The 14649-nt window shown below is 50.1% G+C and overlaps 1 long non-coding RNA gene across 1 annotated transcript; it reads left to right on the top strand.

Annotated features, from left to right (window-relative positions):
* Nucleotides 1-269: 269 nt before the first annotated feature.
* On the top strand, nucleotides 270-10831 carry LOC147023045 (uncharacterized). Its single transcript, XR_015059724.1, has 3 exons — nucleotides 270-452; nucleotides 10545-10607; nucleotides 10740-10831. It is a non-coding gene; the product is annotated as an uncharacterized LOC147023045 (long non-coding RNA).
* The last annotated feature ends 3818 nt before the right edge of the window (nucleotides 10832-14649 follow it).

The raw sequence follows: 14649 nt of genomic DNA, 5'->3' as shown, positions 1-14649 counted from the left end.
TTGCGTTTTTGTGGGGTGGGGTTTATTGGAATAGATTAAGAAATTGAAAGTAAAATGTAAGAAGACATCAACTATATTACATTTACAAAAATTAGAGACCCCTCCTTCTTCCTCTCTCCTCCCACCATATGCCCCATACATGCCATTCTCTCCCTGTCCTTAACTCCTGTATCCTCCAAACTCATTTTCTTTCTCTTTCTACACCTCCTGCAACCTCACACCCAACCCCCTATCCTCACTTCTCATTCTCATCCACCCCTTCTCTTTTCCTCAATTTTTATTTCCCCATTTGAGAACTCCTCCCTGTGCACAGGTAAGAAATAGGCAGCAAGCAAGGACAACCTGAGCAGGGGAATTGGAGATGTACATACAAGGAATACAACAGGAAACCCAGAGACAGCAGGAGGCCACTCAGCCCATCGAACCCATTTCAACTCCATGTTCCCGACAAAGTACGAAACTAAATATATTAGGTGTGTCATTTGCTGCGTCATGAAAAGGGATGAAGGACAAGGGGAGAAAATGCAAAAATGGTGGAGGGTAGGTGTAAAGAGAGTGGGAAAAGGAAAGCAGAAGTGATGGGGTATGAAGAGTAATGTCAAAAATTCATCCAATTATCGAATGTAATATGTATATTTTTGCATATATTTGTATACTGTATATGTAAATGCCATTGCATGTGGGTGTGTGCGTCTGTCTCTGTCTCTGTCGCTGTTTTGTCGTTCCTTATGTACGGCCACTTATTTAAAGTTACAAATTCCAAACTCGGGGTACAAATACAACTTTGTGTGGGAGGCAACATCGGCGATGTGGCCACGGCCTCACACCGAGTGGGGACGTAAATTGTCGATGTAAATGTGTACCATGTAGCACCGCCGGATGGTGGTGGCAGAGGGTATTACGATTTCCTTTTTTTACCTGGGCAACGCAGAAGTTAAAGCGCTCCACGCACTGGGAAATTTGTCCCCCTTCTCTTCTCCACCAAAAAAATAAACCGAGGGGCCTGTCACAGCCTGTCATCGTGTGTGAGACATTTCTGTCGCGCGGAGGGACATGAGAATGAATGGGGGGAATAAGGAGGGTGGAGAAGGATGTGAGGACGAGGAAAGGGTTAAAGCACTGAATGCACTGGTAAGTTTGTTTTCCTTTCTTTTGGCAAACAGGACGACTAATTTAACCATCATCGAAGTGACAGGTAGCTACTGCTGGTGATATATAGACTTAGATTGAGTTCACTTTAAAGTGCATTACAATTCATGCAAAGTTACATGTTTGCGGCATCAACACACCCAACACGTTGCACTGCCAGGACATGGCCTGAGAATTCTTGTGCTGCGCAATACAATAGAACCTTGGATGGAACTACAAGTTTTTAATCAAAGCAACGACCCTGCAGTAATTGTTCGATGTCAGCCACCCAATCTGCCACCCAATCAGCCACCCAATCAGCCACCCAATCTGCCACCCAATCAGCCACCCAATCTGCCACCCAATCTGCCACCCAATCAGCCACCCAATCAGCCACCCAATCAGCCACCCAATCAGCTACCCAATCAGCCACCCAATCTGCCACACAATCAGCCACCCAATCTGCAGTGTTGTCAGTGCTGGTCAATGAGCATCACTGGCTGACCTACATCATAGCAAGTCGTTGTGACTGGACTCGAGAAACCTTTTCATAATTCCTCATCCACCATTCGTGCTCTGTGATGGCACTGAGATTCCCTTTTCTTCCCTTGACCTTCTTTCTCTTGTTATTTTTCGATTTCTCATTTCTTTATTTCTGATGGCTCGTTTCGCCTGCTTCCGATATTCCTTTCCTTTAATCTCAGTGGGACCAAGAAGATGACGACTGCTCATGTTATGAATTTATGAGCTTGTTCTGTTAATTATTTCTAAATGTCTGTTCCCCATGAACATTGCTTCAAAAGGAAAAAGTAATTCAAATACAGTGTGTGTGTGTGTGTTTTACGATATATACATATATATATATATATATATATATATATATATATATATATATATATATATATATATATATATATATATATTTCTTCTTCTTTCGGCTGCTCCCGTTAGGGGTCGCCACAGCGGATCATCCGTTATGATCCGCATACTGATTTGGCATCGGTTTTACGCCGGATGTCCTTCCTGACGCAACCCTAGTCGCCTCTTATGACACAGGGATAAGGATTGGGTTTCGCCATAATTCTAGGCTGCCCTACACTCTCTCATAGCACGGCCCTGTGCAAAGCACCCATCCTCAAGCGATCCTCCAACCCAAGCCCCAAAGTAGCCGAATTACAGGCGCACGCCACTACGCCCGGATTTTTATATATATATATATATATTGTTGCGGTTTTCGCGCCCGCCGGCGTGCGACGGCCACGTAACTCGAATCGCGGCACGTCGCCCACCGGACGGACAATCCAGTCGTGACCCTCTCGGACTAACGCCGGGAACCAGTCACGGGTGGACCTTTCGGTCTCACCGCGATCGAGCCAATCAGCCCCCGCGTGGGATAGGGTTGCTCGCCAAATTCGAACTACCTAAGTACCCACGCGGAGGGTAGACCGGGCGATCGCACCTCGCCGCAGGTCGACTTCGGACACGGGCCACTTAAGCGACCCGTTCCGTACTATCAGAATAACCGAGCGGTGTTATCGTCGACCTCGACGGTTCGATTAATTATCGGGCGTATTCAGCCCACTACCAACCCTTTACGTGAAGCAAGATGGGGATTCAATGGAGGAAAAGACGAAGCGAAGCGGGAAACAGTTCAACAATAAAGCACATTTATTCGCGGCACACGGGAAGCACACAAATACAATTCCACCAAATGCACACAAAAAAAGAAAACACAATTCCATTTACACAAAAAGCAAACATAAAAGTGAAAACACAGTGCAGAGCTAATACCGACTACCGAGCACACGGCAACACTTATACAATTCTACTTCACAGACGGCGCCGACAACACATATCCAAAACCAAGGAAAAGAAATACCCTCAAGAATGAGGCAGGCCTGAGGCCGAGACCGGGTCGGGCCTACCCGTCTGGTGATGAGACGCGGAGCGGCGATGGCCCCGCAACCCGCGGGCCTCGCGGACAGTGCCTGGCAGGGGGTGGGAACGGGGCCCCCTTGGTCGCACTATCTCAGCGCGGGGGGAAACAGGAGGGGGTTGCTGATGCTCGGGGTATAGAGGATCTTTATTATCCCTGGTGTGCGTCTCCACCTCGGCCAGGTCGCGCTGCCGGCCTCCCTCGGGCGTGCAGCTCCTGGCACCGACGCGAGCACCCCCTCGTCCGACTCTCTTCAGCTTCTCCAGCCACTGCAGGCTTCGGGCTCCAGACTTCCACACTCTTCTCTCTCTTCTCCGACTCCTTCTCGTTCTCGTTCTCCTTCTCCTTTTTCGTTCTCGTTCTCTTTTGCGACTCTCCTCCTTGGACTGACGAACACCGTCCTTTTATCCCCCCATAGCTTCGCCTTTGACCCCCTCCCTTTGACCTTTCACCTCGCTCCCCATTGGCCCGAGAAAAAGTGGGCGTGAAGGCTTTTTGATCCACAAATTTGCATATATCGATCGCCCTGGGGGCGGGCCAGTCGCCCCTCGCTCACCGATTGGACGGCAAAAAGTGGGCGTGTGTCGTTTTTGATCCGTTTTTGAAGCACAAAATCCGTGATTTTGTACACGCTGTTCGACGCGCGTTCTGCATGAGTCCAACACCGGTACCCACAGCGGGGCAAGAACGGTGGCGATGCTACGGTTGCGAGGTGTGACGTGAAGGTCGTGGCGGTTGTGGTGAAGCGGTGGTTGTTGTTGTGGTTGTGATGGTAATCATGGCGGTTGGTCCAAAATAAAGATAGTAAAAGAAAAACGGCTATCCTGAAGAGTCGCAGCACGTATAAATGACATGTATTCCCACTAGACAACGGGTTTGGGCCTAACTACACATGCACTTACCGAGATACCTCACCTAAGGGACCTGAATGGTGGTTTGCGAATCTGGTAACCACAACACTACCCCCTTCCCTTTTTACAGACTCGTCCCGAGTCGTCAAATTTTCGTGTGCCATCATGTGTAGTTTTCCCCAAGTACACTTTACCTACGGATCCCTGAGTGCGACATTCATGGTATTCATGTCCCCAAAATAAATAACCTGAGGGCTGCGTAACTATCTAAACAAACTCACTCATACGGACGACTTAAATAAAATTGCCGGCGCTAAGACATACATGCCGGGGGCGCACTCATATTTACAGTACATCTTACCTTAACTTACAAATTTTACACTAAACCATGGCCCAGGATCATTGACTCTGCAAAAAGAAAGCAGTTAGCAGGGAGCCAGGCTGCCCGCATGCAGTCTCTGGCTCAAACAATGCAGGTGACAGGGAACGTGGCTGGCTGCTCACACGCAGTCCAAGGCCTTCCCTTTTGAACTGAACTCAGTGAACCACAACGGTGCTTGGGCTGCACAAACGCAGTCTCCGTGCCAGCTCAAGTGGCACACGCAATGAGCACAACGAATGGATGGATGAACACAAACACGGTGCACGGGCCGCCACTGCAGGCCCGTGTTGTAGCTGCCAACAGGGCAGTTCTCGCAGCTTGCAAACTGTTGCCTTGATCCTGGCGCACATGGCAATGAACAGGGGGGGGGGGCAAAGCAAAAATTGAACGGGGCTGGTGAACATGGGCAGTGGGCATGGCATGGCAAAGGTAGCAGGCAAACACAGCCCGCAGAAGAAGGCCGCTGCAGGCAAACACAGCCGGCAGATGAACTTGCCGGCACAGGCCTCAAAGAAAAACAGCCAGCAGATGAACTGGCCGGCACAGGCCTTGCAGCACACAGCTGCCGATGAAGTTGGCCGGCCTCCGCCTTGCAGTAACACAGCCAGCAGATGAAGCTGGCCAGCTTTTGCCGTCAGTGGAGGTTGGTGGAGGGAGTGCGGTGGTGCTGGCCACTTGGAAGGCGGGCTCGGACCTACCTACCTGTCTCCCTCCCAACCTATCGCCTTTGCCTGTCACTGTACATACCCACTCCCTTAATTTGTCAAACCCCAATTTAGCCCCAACTTATTTTTTTGTTGTTTTTTATTTTTACTCCCCCACTATAAATCGTCCCCTAACCCCCTTTATCGTCCTTGTTCGGCTAACCTATCCTGTCACCTAGCCTACTCCCAACCCCTACGTTCCCTTCCCGGAGGGGAATAAGGGAGAGCTAACGTCCTGTGCCGAGGCCCAACGAAGCCTCAGAATGGCCTCCCCATAGTTCGGCGATCTTAACACCAAGTGGGTCCAGCGGCCCACAACGACAGCGAGGGGATGGATGGTGCGGAGGAGTACATCTCCTAATCTACCCTAACCATTTAACTGTTAAACTACCCCGGGGCTTTCAACAAGCGCCTCTCGCTTAAACTATTGGTTCTAACAACCCAGATTCCCGTCGCCTGTGTTGGTGTCCTTACAATTTCGGGCCTCGCCCCCCAATTTTCTCTCCGTGCCCTCACACGGTCTCCTGGCTGGGACACGTGGCTCCCTTTGGCAGGCACGACCCTCTGCCGAATCTCCCGCTATGGCACCCCCGGGCACTACACTGCCTCCGAGCCTACCAGCTCCCTAACACCGGGGAGTGCCCCCTATGGCACCTCCCCTGAAACGCACACGTGGCAGGCCGGCCTCCCGGGCCCCTTTCCGAGGGTCACCTGTGCCCACAACACTGCCCACGCGGCTAATGGCGCCCCGGGCCCCCGCACCAAGCAGGCGCACCCGTGCCCACTACGCTATCCCGGCCCCCCATGGGCCCTTGGCCTACCACGGCCGACTAGCCTGGTGCCCGGGGTACCCACTCAGCGATACTCACCTTTCGCAGCCACGCTCCCAAGCCGTCAACAGGGCTCCTGCACCCCTCCAAATGGGTTTCGAGCCTACATTCCCACCAACAACAAAACGACCTCCATTTTGTAAATTTGACTAACCCCCTAACTCACTTTATACTGACCCCGGGGTCCCTTGGGCAGGAGTCACTCCTCCCCCCAATCACTCATCGCACCATGCATTCCCCATTCGCTCCACTCACACAGACCCGCTGGCCTCACTCACTCATCATGGACTCACCTCACAACTCTTCAACACACACACCGCTGAACTCTGCCATCCTCCTAACTACATCCCCTAACTAACTCGTGCTCCCACGTCGTCCCTTACACTACAGCACGTTCCTTTTAACACTACGTAGCTAAGCTACGTCAACTCTACACATTCACAAGTCTGTCCATGTCCTCAAAATCAAAAAAATAATTTCCCATCCTAAATCTGGCTACAATCCCTCTAACTAATCCATTCCACGGACTCCATGAGGACTTACCCCTGCCCCATGAAGTCGGTCTAGCTAAGCTAACCCTTCCCCCTAACTAGTTTTCCTTCCTGTGCCCAGGGTAAGGGGGTCTTTCACCCCTTGCCCAGGAATCCTGTGCACCCGAAAGTGAGGCTTGCTTTTTTTTTTTTTTCCCCCATGCGCATCACCAGCGCGGCAACTCAGAGCTCGCGCACTTTGCACCTGTCCGTGACGTCATGCAGCTGCACGTGTTCCTCGTCCCTCCTTGGACGGTGCCATCCGGCAGAGATACCCCTCCTGCCGGATTCCAACCACACGTGCAGCCATGACGTCACCGTGCGCAAAAAAAAAAAAAAAACACAAGCCCCACGTCTCGAGGGGTTCCCCACGCGAACACATGTGCTTTGCCCGTTGGAGCTCAACACACACGATCGCGTGGAGAACCCGTCCGGTCCAAATCCGTTTACCTGCCTAAACTTTGTCCGTCCGCGGGATCGGCAAATCCACCGCGTGCGTTTCCGGACCGGGGTTTCACTCTCGCAAGCGAGCACGTGGTGGTCTCGTGCGTTGCACAGCACGAACCGCGTGCTCACTGCTGGGTGAACCCGGCACGGTCCTCGAAACAACTACAGCCGCTACTCGGCTTTCTTTCCTCTGTCGCCGTCTCCGTCTCCATTCCACACACGCACACCTGCGTGTCACGACGCACACAGTCCACTCCATCACATTCACACCGGGAGACGCGGCTGCGTGCTCCCGCATGCCAACCGACATCTCCCTCACATACCGCTCTCTCACACACACGGTCTCCCTTGCACACAGCGACCTTGCACACGGCCGTTCACTCACGCGTGCGGGGGCACTCACCCGCGGTGCTCACTCGCACTCCGTGCCTCATCCACACACGCGGGGGCACTCACCCGCGGTACCTCACTCATACTCACGGCGACACTCACACACGCGGTCTCTTCCACACACGGTGCCTCACCCACACACGCGGGGGCACTAACCCGCGGTTCCTCACTCACACTCCGTGCCTCACTCACACACGGCGTGCTGGGAAGCACGTACTCTGGCACCATCGCCACCACACCACTCACACACGGGGTCGCTTCCACACACGGGGACGCACTCACACCTTGCACCACACACACAGGGACAACCACACTGGGGATTCGTGTCCCCACAAGGGTCTCCGGGGCCTCTATACCCCCCAAGCTCTCCGTGCACCCGTCCACAGCACTCCTCCCCTCAACCTCGCGAAGCACGACCGAACTCACCTGGTCGTGATCCGCCTCAAGGGGGCAGACTCCCTCCCCTCGTTCCTGGAGGAGGCCATCCAGCTGCTCGCACTGGTCCTCCACCCAGTCCGCCAGCTCACCCCCATTATCCTCCACTACCTCCGTGTGTGTGTTTGTGCGTCACTTACCCCGTCTTCCTCGTGTAGTCTTTCCTCTATTTTTTCTATCTCCCGTGTCTCTCCCAACTCTTCACCCTTTACCTCCCTTGTCTCAACTATTATTTCCTTTGTCACGGCCTTCATGCCCGCCTGCAGGCATCGGCCCATGTTCTGCGTCTCACCCCGGAACTTTTTCATTTCTTCTTTCATGTTTGTTTCCATTCCGTTCATTTTTGTATCCATCTTTTCGTTTATTTGTTGTGTATTCGCATCCATCGTCGTTTTCACTTCATTCATTTGCTTGTTCATGTCTTTCATTTCGTTTTTTATTTCATTTGTCATTGCCGCCAGCATGGCGCATAGCTGGGCCACGTCGGGTGCGCTTGAGTGAACCGTTTCGGCAGGGGTTGGGGAAGGGTCTTGGTGGAGAGGGGGGGGGGGAGGTGTCATACACCGCGGCCGCTGCCGCACCCACCTCGGGCCCTGGGTTCAGTTGGGCGAGTCCGTCTTCCTGCACAATCAACATTTCCTGCACGGGGATTCCATCCTGGACCATGGACTCTACATTATTACACATATACATTTCTAATACCCCCGGCTCCCGCTCGCCTTGAGACGCCATCTTGCTTCTCGTGAAGGGTTAATTTAACTCGCTCGTAATTTGGAGGGAATCGGGGGTCGCTTCTCTCACCCCTGGACCGATTCCCGTGAATTTAGCCGGAGACAGGAGAGCCCGTTTTCCTGTTCTCCGATACCAGTGCCGCGAGGAGGGCGATGAATTTGTATCGCACGACCTGACACCAGTGTTGCGGTTTTCGCGCCCGCCGGCGTGCTGACGACCACGTAACTCGAATCGCGGCACGTCGCCCACCGGACGGACAATCCAGTCGTGACCCTCTCGGACTAACGCCGGGAACCAGTCACGGGTGGACCTTTCGGTCTCACCGCGATCGAGCCAATCAGCCCCCGCGTGGGATAGGGTTGCTCGCCAAATTCGAACTACCTAAGTACCCACGCGGAGGGTAGACCGGGCGATCGCACCTCGCCGCAGGTCGACTTCGGATACGGGCCACTTAAGCGACCCGTTCCGTACTATCAGAATAACCGAGCGGTGTTATCGTCGACCTCGACGGTTCGATTAATTATCGGGCGTATTCAGCCCACTACCAACCCTTTACGTGAAGCAAGATGGGGATTCAATGGAGGAAAAGACGAAGCGAAGCGGGAAACAGTTCAACAATAAAGCACATTTATTCGCAGCACACGGGAAGCACACAAATACAATTCCACCAAATGCACACAAAAAAAAGAAAACACAATTCCATTTACACAAAAAGCAAACATAAAAGTGAAAACACAGTGCAGAGCTAATACCGACTACCGAGCACACGGCAACACTTATACAATTCTACTTCACAGAGGGCGCCGACAACACATACCCAAAACCAAGGAAAAGAAATACCCTCAAGAATGAGGCAGGCCTGAGGCCGAGACCGGGTCGGGCCTACCCGTCTGGTGATGAGACGCGGAGCGGCGATGGCCCCGCAACCCGCGGGCCTCGCGGACAGTGCCTGGCAGGGGGTGGGAACGGGGCCCCCTTGGTCGCACTATCTCAGCGCGGGGGAAACAGGAGGGGGTTGCTGATGATCGGGGTATAGAGGATCTTTATTATCCCTGGTGTGCGTCTCCACCTCGGCCAGGTCGCGCTGCCGGCCTCCCTCGGGCGTGCAGCTCCTGGCACCGACGCGAGCACCCCCTCGTCCGACTCTCTTCAGCTTTTCCAGCCACTGCAGGCTTCGGGCTCCAGACTTCCACACTGTTCTCGTTCTCGTTCTCGTTCTCGTTCTCGTTCTCGTTCTCGTTCTCGTTCTCGTTCTCGTTCTCGTTCTCGTTCTCGTTCTCGTTCTCGTTCTCTTTCTCTTTCTCTTTCTCGTTCTCGTTCTCTTTCTCTTTCTCGTTCTCGTTCTCGTTCTCGTTCTCGTTCTCGTTCTCGTTCTCGTTCTCGTTCTCGTTCTCGTTCTCGTTCTCGTTCTCTTTCTCTTTCTCTTTCTCTTTCTCTTTTGCGACTCTCCTCCTTTGACTGACGAACACCGTCCTTTTATCCCCCCCATAGCTTCGCCTTTGACCCCCTCCCTTTGACCTTTCACCTCGCTCCCCATTGGCCCGAGAAAAAGTGGGCGTGAAGGCTTTTTGATCCACAAATTTGCATATATCGATCGCCCTGGGGGCGGGGCCAATTCGCCCCTCGCTCACCGATTGGACGGCAAAAAGTGGGCGTGTGTCGTTTTTGATCCGTTTTTGAAGCACAAAATCCGTGATTTTGTACACGCTGTTCGACGCGCGTTCTGCATGAGTCCAACACCGGTACCCACAGCGGGGCAAGAACGGTGGCGATGCTACGGTTGCGAGGTGTGACGTGAAGGTCGTGGCGGTTGTGGTGAAGCGGTGGTTGTTGTTGTGGTTGTGATGGTAATCATGGCGGTTGGTCCAAAATAAAGATAGTAAAAGAAAAACGGCTATCCTGAAGAGTCGCAGCACGTATAAATGACATGTATTCCCACTAGACAACGGGTTTGGGCCTAACTACACATGCACTTACCGAGATACCTCACCTAAGGGACCTGAATGGTGGTTTGCGAATCTGGTAACCACAACAATATATATATATATATATATATATATATATATATATATATATATATATATATATATATATATATATATATATACATCCTATATATTATTTATGTTAACGTCTGCACATAATTTGATGTATCTCTTCCGATTGTCGCCACTTTCAGCATGCGGGTGCTCTGTGGTCGAATGTACAGCATGGGCTATGTGAGATCGTGCCAGACGGACAGGTGTGGGAATTTTTGGCGATTTTCTAATTTTTACATTCGTTTGCATGGCGACGTGTGACGTCACTGCTGAGGCGTAATGACGTCATGACATCATCGGTCATTCGCTGACGTCATTACATCTGTCGTCGACAGACCGACACCGCTGAGAGGTGTAATGCAACTCCGAGAAAACAGCGTCTGCAATGCGAAACCCTCTTCTGCACATGCTGACTACCTCAGAAGGTGAATTTGACACAAAAAATGGAACGAGAAACATTGTATAGAAAGAAATTCGATAAATCACATTGTGAACACTGGATATATTGACTTCAGAATGAACCCTCACTTTGGAAAACCGCGCGCAGCGCGGGTTTGGCTAGTATATATATATATATATATATATATATATATATATATATATATATATATATATATATATATATATATATAATTTTTACGTTTATGAAAATGTATATATGTCGTTATATATGTATATACATACATATATATATATATATATATATATATATATATATGTATATATATGTACATGTATATGTATGTACAGTATATATGTATATGAGGTTTGTTCAAAAAGTATCCAACCTTAATTTTTGTGCGTCAACAAATGAAGCTAGGGAGGCGTGGTTTGGTGCACGTATGCAAGGCGATCCTCATCCGTATGCGTGAATATTTTCCCGCCTGCAGAAGCTGTCAGTCGCCGACAGACCGCCGATGAGTGAGGAAGTGTAAGTGAGCGCCGTTGGATTTTCGTTTTTGACAAAATGACGGATCACTGTGGTCTCATCGCCAGTGATCACTGTGTTGAAGAAGTTGGGATCGCTGTTCACAGTCTCCAGCATGTCCTGTGTGATCTCCAAACGGAGTTGCTTCTGCTCGGTCGTTAGCAGCTTTGGCACGAACTTCGCTGAGATTCTCCTTAAGCCCAAATCCTCATTCACAATGGAATGAACGGATCCAATGCTGACGCCCACCTCGTTTGCAAGTTCTCTGATCGTGATTTGACGATCCTGCATCAGCAGGGTCCTCACTTGGTCAATGACGATCTCATTTCGGGATGTTGAGGGCCTACCAGAACGTGCTTCACTTTCCACTGATGTGCGATCATCTTTGAAGCGGTTGTACCACTCTTTTATCTGTGTGGTGCCCATTGCTTCGTTCCCAAAGGCCTGTTGAATCTTGCGGATCGTTTCCACTTGGGAATCGCCAAGCTTTACACAAAATTTGATGCAGTAGCGTTGTTCAAGTTTTTCCGTCATTTTGTCAAAAACGAAAATCCAACGTGCTCACTTACACTTCCTCACTCATCGGCGGTCTGTCGGCGACTGACAGCTTCTGCAGGCGGGAAAATATTCACGCATACGGATTAGGATCGCCTACATATGTGCACCAAACCACGCCTCCCTAGCTTCATTGGTTTACGCACGAAAAATTAAGGTTGGATACTTTTTGAACACACCTTGCATGTATGTATGTATATATATATATATATATATATATATATATATATATATATATATATATATATATATATATATATATATATATTTATTTATGTATATATTTTTGGTTATGTATGTAAAAATATGTGTGTATGTATATATATATATATATATATATATATATATATATATATATATATATATATATATATATATATATATATATATATATATATATATATATGAATATATGTGTATATATACTGTATACATACATATGTGTGTAATTATGGCTCAATTTACTTCCATTGCTGCAGAACTGCTGCAGTTGCTAACCCTTTACTTGTTCCCTGAAAATGGCCTTTTTAACATCTCTGAAATATACATAATTTTTCAGTTTTTGGTAACTTAAACTTTTTTTCACCTCTGGCAGTTTACCACTTAGCTTTATACCATTTCAGGTTATTCACTGGACTTAAACTGCTTAAATTTCAGTAAAAACTGGAAAAATGGGGCTGTTCTAAAACTTCTGACCGGTAGTGTATATGTGTGTGTGTGTGTATATATATTGTTGCGGATTCGCGCCCGCCGGCGTGCGAACGGCCACGTAACTCGAATCGCGGCACGTCGCCCACCGGACGGACAATCCAGTCGTGACCCTCTCAGACTAACGCCAGGAACTAGTCACGGGTGGGCCTTTCGGCCTCACCACGATCGTGCCAATCGGCCCCCCCGCGTGGGATAGGGTTGCTTGCCAAATTCGACCTACCTAAGTACCCACACGGAGGGTAGACCGGGCGATCGCACCTCGCCGCAGGTCGACTTCGGACACGGGCCACTTTAAGCAACCCGTTCCGTACTATCGGGATAACCGAGCGGTGTTATCGTCAACCTGGACGGTTCGATTAATTATCGGGCGTTTTAGCCCACGACCAACCCTTTACGTGAAGTAAGATGGAGATTCAATAAAGGAAAAGACGAAGCGAAATGGGAAAACAGTTCAACATAAAGCACATTTATTTCGCGATGAACGGAAAGCACACATATACAATTACACCAAAAGCAAATGTAAAAGAAGAAGAAACACACAATAATACACAAAAAGCAAATGTAAAAGAAAAAGACAATGCAGATATACCACCGACTACCGAGCACACGGCAACACTTATACAGTTTTACTTCACAGACGGCGCCGACAACACATATACTCAAAGCAAAAGAAAAGGACCACCCTCAAGGATGATGGGGGCAGACAGGCCTGGGGCCGAGACCGCGTCGGGCCTACCCGTCTGATGATGAGCCGCAAAATGGCGGTGGCACCCCGACTCCGCGGGCCTCGCGGACAGTGTCTGGAATGGGGTGGGAACGGGGCCCCCTTCTCGCACTATCTCAGCGCGGGGGGGAAACAGGAGGGGGTTGTTGATGCTCGGGGGAAGGAGGATATCTCACTGGCTCGGGTCCCGCGACGAGCATCTCCACCACGACCTCGGTCGCGTTACCGGCCTCTCCTCTCCGCAGCTCCCCGACTCTGACACGAGCACCCCCTCGACTGCCTTCGCCGCCGCCACCTCTCCAACTCTCCACAGCTCCGTCCAACTGCTTTCTCCGACTCTTCTCTTGGCTGGCTCTTCCCAACTCAACTCCGAACTGAACTTGACTGACTCAACTACGAGCGAACGCGGCCCTTTATAGCCCCCCGTGGCTTTGCTCTTTCACCTTCGACCCTTTACCTCTGGCTGGCTCCCCATTGGACAGAGGAAAAGTGGGCGTGAATGCTTTTTGATTCATGAATCTGCATATAGCGACCACACTCCGACGCACCTGGAGGCGGGGCCAAATCGCCCCACGCTCGCCGATAGGATGGAACAGAAGTGGGCGTGAGTCGTTTTTGATCCAATTGCTTTGGAAAGGCTGGTGCCTCTGCACCCGCTGCTCGGTGCGCGCCCTGCACGAGTCCAGTATCGGTGCCCACAAGCGGCGCGGGAATGGTGGTGATGCGATGGTTGCGAGGGTGAGTTGTGACGGTAAAGGTCGTGGCTGTTGTTGTGAAGCGGCGTTGCGGTTGGTGGTTGTTGTGTGATAGCTGTTGAGACGTGGTTGGTGGTGGTAGTAATGGTAGTAATGGCGGCTGGTCCAAAATAAAGATAGTAAAAGAAAAACGGCTATCTAGAGGGGTCACAGCCCGAATGAATGACATTTATTCCCTCTAAACAACGGGTTTGGGCCTAACTACACATATACTTACAGAGATATCTCACCTAAGGGACCTGAATGGTGGTTTGCGAATTTCGTCAACCACAACAATATATATATATATATATATAACAATATATATATATATATATATATATATATATATATATATATATTGTATGTGTGTGTGCGTGCATGCGTGCATGTGTGTGTGTGTGTGTTGGAATTGATGGAAACAGAAAATGACCAAAAATAGATGTGTGTCCCAGTAAGTATGTTTTTACTTCATGCACGTATCCTGGGTTGTTTTTTGCCTGCACATCACTATTATTTGCATGTACCCTGAGCAAATAAAAGTGCATGTGTCGGAAGAATGTATTGCATGCTTGGAACGAGATCGCTCGTCG

Source organism: Eptatretus burgeri, chromosome 7 (genome assembly GCF_056783735.1).
Source record: "Eptatretus burgeri isolate ZD-2024b chromosome 7, Ebu_testis_v1, whole genome shotgun sequence".
In the NCBI taxonomy this organism is placed as follows: domain Eukaryota; kingdom Metazoa; phylum Chordata; class Myxini; order Myxiniformes; family Myxinidae; genus Eptatretus; species Eptatretus burgeri.
The sequence above is the reverse complement of the archived record's forward strand: the minus strand, read 5'-3'. Positions and strand labels throughout refer to the sequence as shown.